We start from the raw sequence: 6,000 nt of genomic DNA, 5'->3' as shown, positions 1-6,000 counted from the left end.
CCTGGTCTTCTTGACAGAATCTTTCTCCCATCAGAGCCGATCCTCAGCGGCAGGCTCCTTGAACTCTTGGTGCCTGTCTAGCCCTAAGTCTGACCAATTGTTGATTGGGCTTGTGTGCAGATTCAGCGAAAGCTGAAAACCCTGGAACGACCATCCCCACAGGATAGTGCTGCCATCTGTGCAGGCCCGAAGGTGGAGGCTCCCTTAAGGAGAACAGATTCCTCTTGAGCCCCTGCACTGTCTGGGAAGGCCTGCAGAGAGGGCTGGGAAGGGCAGCCCTTCCCGGAGAGCTCTTCAGAGAGGGCTTCCTCTCTCTGCAATGGCCCTCCACGAACTGAGACAAGCACAGGACTGTGCAGGGAAATGGCTGTGCAGGGAAATGGCTCTCACGGAGAAAGTCTCTGGCCAAATCGACCCTACTTGGAAAAGTGTCAAGATCACTGCTCTGAGTTCTGGATTGCTCCTGAGACTTGAAAGTTATTTCCTCCCCCTTGGGTAATATACTGGGTAGGATGAGACTGTCAGAGTCTGTGTCCACCTCCCACCTCCCACGGCTTCATTTCACTCTTCTCTGATCTAGTTTTTGATTCATACATGACTCAGTCTTGGGAAGGCGCACAGCTCCTGAGACAGGCTTGGGAGCTTGTCCAATCAAGCGAAAGGCCATGAGAAGAGCTCTGTAGTGTGTTGTCTATTGAATCTTCATAAGGGACACAACAAAAGTGTTGCTTTTTGAATAGGGGTCTTAACACAGGCCTGCAGCAGGATTTCTCCTGCTCCCCGAGGAAAGAGAGGGGAGGAAAAATCTGGAGGCTGTGCAATATTTCAGGCTTCATGATTAACTCACTGTGCCTGCATATACCAGCACATTAGCCTATCCATTTTCTCTTGAAGAGAGAGTTTGAAAGTATGCCCTGCAAGTGTAACAGCCCCCAACTTGGAAAAGAATATTCATCAATGCATTGATTAGAAATGAAGAGAATATTTCAGAGACTAATAATAATAATAATTATTATTATTATTATTATTATTATTACTACTACTACTACTACTACTACTACATTTATATCCCGCTCTTCCTCCATAGAGCCTTGAGTGGTGTACTACATACTTGAGTTTCTACTCACAACAACCCTGTGAAGTAGGTTAGGCTGAGAGAGAAGTGACTGGCCCAGAGTCACCCAGCTAGTTTCATGGCTGAATGGGGATTTGAACTTGGGTCTCCCCGGTCCTAGTCCAGAACTCTAACCACTACACCACACTGGCTCTCTATTCTCTTAAGAGAATTCTTTTTTCTATTCTATCCAGTGCATTGGCGAATATTCTTTCCAGACCTGTAAATAATGTTCTTTTCCAAGCTATTTCTGTAATGTTGTCAAAGGAGAGATCTCTCTTCTTTTCATTGTATGAATTGCTGCTTGAGCTGCAGTGGCAATGCAAAGAAAACACAATACAAGTTTGCTCCGGGGGATGGCGGGAGATTCAACCCATTGAAGTGTGGAGGGGTAGACAAGCTCCAATAGCAAGCCTTACGCAGACATATGCAAGCGGGCATGGGATGAGCAAAAGAAAGAGAGTCATGCTCAGCACTGACGGTTCTCCTAGCTGGCCTAAGGCTGAGGCGTCCCTCAGCCTGAAAAGGCTTCTGCTGAGGGGGGATATTTGGACCAAGTCATGCTAGACGGAGAGTACCAGATGCGGCAGTGATTCACCTTGAAGCATCCCTCTCTTGCTTTTCTTTCTGCTCCCTGGAACAGTCGTGATACCAAGCAGTGCGGGGAGGAGGAAGAGAAGGAAAGATCTCTTCCAAGTCACTGTCCTATCCCTGACTTATGAAGTCCCCATGCTCAGACGGAGACGGCTCCACTTCACTGGAACCCTTTACACAAGTGGGATGGGGAAAAAATCTAGTGCTCCCTCCATGGCCCAAGGATGGAGCCCCCACCTCGGGTTCCAGCCCCCATTCTTAGTCCATAGGGAACATAAGGCTTGCATTAAACTTACGTGGACAGGTCCTGGCTGCTCGGTCTGCATCTCACATTCAATGTGAAACGTCACAGGTGCTCGTACGAAGCAAGGTTTTCTGAACTGCAACAAAAAGGATCAGCACAGGCTCAGTACCAGGAGGGCCAGAAACACATTTGCTCAGAGGGTGGTGGCTTCCTTCCAGAGCAGCAGCAGAGCGCTGCTGGAAGGAGGTTGCAGAAGTCCAAAACGGAGGCACTAGCCAGCCACCCTAACTAGCCAGCCAAAGATCCAATCCTGCACTGGGCTTGTCAACATTGCTGAAGCAATGTCTACACTGCTCTAATCTCCCCCACCGGCTCAAGGTTCCCTGTCTGGAGCTATCCGAGGTCCTGAACCTCCTGCCCAAATCTTGCTCCCCCTCGGAGTAGTGTTCTTTGGCGGCAGGCCCATTTAGCCTAAGTGGCTGTCCAATCCTGACTGTGACAGAGTTTTCTTTGGGCCTGTGTGCAGCTTGGGACAAAGCGGAATACTCTACACAGTCCCCCAGGCACCATGTGGTCATGGCATTCTACTTACAGAGGCCGGCTGCTGCTTCCTGGAGTTTCAGGAAGGAGGAAGAGGAATTCTTCCTGTGCGGAAGGGCCACATGGTTTCCGTTGTCTTGTCTGCCCCACTCTGATGCTGTGTGTCAGTGCGAGTGTGTGTGGAACGGAGCAGGTTTCTCTTCTTTCTCTTCTCATATTTGATGCCGTCATTTTCTTTCCCCCTTTGTGACTTGACCCTTTCTTCGAACAGCCACACTACCATTTCTGCAAGGGGGAGGAAAATGGAAAATAACCCCCCTGCCCCCCATACCGGCACACCATGCAGGAGGGCAATATTTTGGGGCTGGGAGAGTTTATTTTGCATCCTAGAACCAGCTCCAGCTACACGGACCTCGTGGTCTTCTTCTCTCCCCTGCAGCGTGACCTTCTTGGCCAGCATAGAAACTTGGGATCAGTCCTGCAGGGAGGTCCAGAGGGCAGGTTTCCTGCATGTCCTTTTCCAAACCCCTTCCCAGCCCTCATGGCAAAGCAAGTCCACACCACTCAGCCAGGCCTCTCCCGTCATGGAAATCCCCTCAGCCCATGGGTGAGCGTTTGGACTCTGCCGGGGAAAAGTATATCATCTTTTTAAAACAAGTTCTTAAAACAGGAGGCTTGGTGGGGGAAGCACAACCCTGCCTAACGGGGAGCTGCTGAATGGATTGGAAGAGCCAGGGTGCAGCCATTTTGGCCCTCCCCTGGATGTAAGGCCACTAAGTCAGCTGAGGGCTTTAACTGCCAGCTTAGCTTAGCCTTCTGCTTGCAACAAATTCACCATGACTCCCTGTATGAATCACCTCTGTTTCCCCTGCGAAAGAAGGAAGAAAATGGTTCTTTCTTCCTGGTTCTTGGTTCTGTAACTGCCAGAGATCAATGCAAAGCAGGTTAGGCTAAGAGGGCAGAGGGATCCTGGATGTTCAAGCATGTTTGCCTGACTAGCAGAAAGGGAGGAGGACTAGCGGAGTGCGATGTGTGTGGCTTTTCCTATATAACGCTGAGGCTGAATGTGCTGGGTGTGCTTTTTGCTTTGGAAATGATTCCCTTGAGAACCATTTATTCTGCAGAATAAAAGCTGATTTCGAGATCTCCACCCTGGCTGTGTTTTATTGGCTCAACACACGCCAGGCAAGGACCCAGTTCTGGGACAACCGATTCACCCCATTAAAAATGCTCTATGACATCCAGGAGAAGCCTTTGAGCTGGAAATTGGCACAAGCTCCGACATTTGGGGGTAGGATGTGAAATGCAGAGGGAGTCTGTTGTGTGCACGGACCCAGAATCACGTAGCCTCCCCGAATCCCCTTCCCTCAAAAGCAGCCCAAGCCCAACCGCCCATCCAAGAATGGCACCATGAGCTACGCCGCTTGGGGCTGAACTGTGGAGCTGCCGCCGGGTCGGAAGAGCTGGACTGGAGAGAGCTCGGCCACGGAGGCCTGGTTTTGTGAGGGACGGGAGGAGAGCTTCAGAGCGCCACTGTGGGGAGAGATGGGCGAGTGGGAAGCATGCGGCCATGTCCAGGTGCTGGGTGCACATCTCCTGCCTTCGGCATGCCTGGGCTCGCTCTCGGGGCCAAGCTCTGGGAGCTGCTTGCGGGTGCTCTGGCAACTGCAGTGAAGTGGATATTGACCTCCCCTTAAGGAGTCATTTAGAACTAGGTTTTGCCTGCTTAGGAACACATGGAGCTGCCATATCCTGAGTCAGACCTTTGCTTTATCTAGCTCAGTATTGTCTTCACAGACTGGCAGGGACTACTCCAAGGTTGCAGGCAGGAATCTCTCTCAGCCCAATCTTGGAGATGCTGCCAGGGAGGGAACCTGGCTCGTTCTGTAGAGAAGGCACACCGTCCGCGACCAAGCTGTGGGCTTTCCTGGTCCCGGTGGGAGATGGGGATGGCCACCTAGCCGTAGAGGGTAGGGCACCAATGTCCGCCTGCCCATCCCCAATTCCAACAGCACCCAGGCCAAGACCCCCTGGGCATGCATGAGACAGCCCACAGGCTTCAGCAAAGGGGATGAGCGCCGTGGTAAGGCAGAAATGAACACAGCCAGAAGATGCCCTGCTCACCAACTCCACCTTGCAGCTTCTTCCCATGTGCAGAGGCAGATTCTTGCAGCTCTTGCATGTGCTCTGATGGCCAGAGAATACAGGACCCGGGAATGAGCCAACTTCTCTTTTCCAACTGGCAAAGCACTGTGTGGGAGGGGCTTGCCACATCCGGCCTTAGCCTTATAGACAGATTTTCAAACCTCATTTTCCTACAGTATCTCTCTCCTTTGAGGTGTGATACTATTGTACATCACTAGGGCCATATAAAACATTCTCCTGATGGACCTACAAGATGTCGCCCATCAAGTTTGGGGCTGGGGTGAGCTTTCGTCCACGCTGAAGTGATCGACACCTGGTGGCTGTTGAATCATGGCCTCCAAATCCAAGTGCCCAATCGTTGGCAGAGTAATGCTCAGATGCATTATCTTCAGAAAGGTTCCCAATGGTGACATTGAGAAGCCCAGAAAAGCAGTGCAGAGCTTGCAGCAGGGCCGTCCCTGGGGGGCTGTGGGGCTGTGCACCAATTGGAACATGTGGGACCTCCTTCTCTAACATTTGTTCGGCCCCAAGCAAGACCAGTTTCCAGGAGCTCCTAAGATGAAACAAGATTCAACTGCTTAAAAGTTTATGCCAGCCAATCTTAACAACATGTAGCCAACACACTACCCTGTTTCCCTGCTAAAATGAGGGAATTCCATCTCCTTGTTTTCCTGCAGCCAATTCCCCGCACAACTGAGAGTCGGGGGGGGGGGGGGTAGTTAGAGGGCTGGATGAGACCTGGGTGCAAATCTTTCTCTATGCAGCCCTAATGCTCACTGGGTGACCTTCGGCCACTACACTCTCTCTCTCTCATCCTCATCCTCACCCTCCTTACAAGACTGTTGTCAGAATAAATGTGGGGAGGCAGAACTGTGTACACCATCCTGAAGGAAGGGCAGGATATCAGGGGCCTAAGCAAATACACATCTGTACACATGCCATCTACTTCTTTATGTTGAGTATTAGCCAATGGAAGCATTACATGTGCTGTGCATGCCAAAACAGAAGGAAAAGTCACCTATTTGCATTCAGGCCAAAGATATTTCCCCCAATTGGGATTTCAAACTAGACAGCAGAGTGGCAGACACGCCAACATTCCGTCTCATCCAGCACCGCCCAGCTCTGGCTGGCAGCAGTTTCCCTTTCCTCAAGCAATGACTCTTGGATCTTTTCCCGAGTTCCCTTTTCTTGATCTAAAATTGCCCCTCAAGCTTCGATGAGCCCTGTGGGGCACAGAAATAGAGTTTCAGGAACAGCATCTCAGATCTATTTCTGAAAGAGATGGAATCTCTTATGGAGGCAGAACCGGAACACCTGTGGGCAAGGTGGACTCAGAATTACCAGTAGATACATTGGTTTCACA

The sequence above is a fragment of the Hemicordylus capensis genome, chromosome 1 (genome assembly GCF_027244095.1).
Source record: "Hemicordylus capensis ecotype Gifberg chromosome 1, rHemCap1.1.pri, whole genome shotgun sequence".
Lineage (NCBI taxonomy): Eukaryota > Metazoa > Chordata > Lepidosauria > Squamata > Cordylidae > Hemicordylus > Hemicordylus capensis.
The sequence above is the reverse complement of the archived record's forward strand: the minus strand, read 5'-3'. Positions refer to the sequence as shown.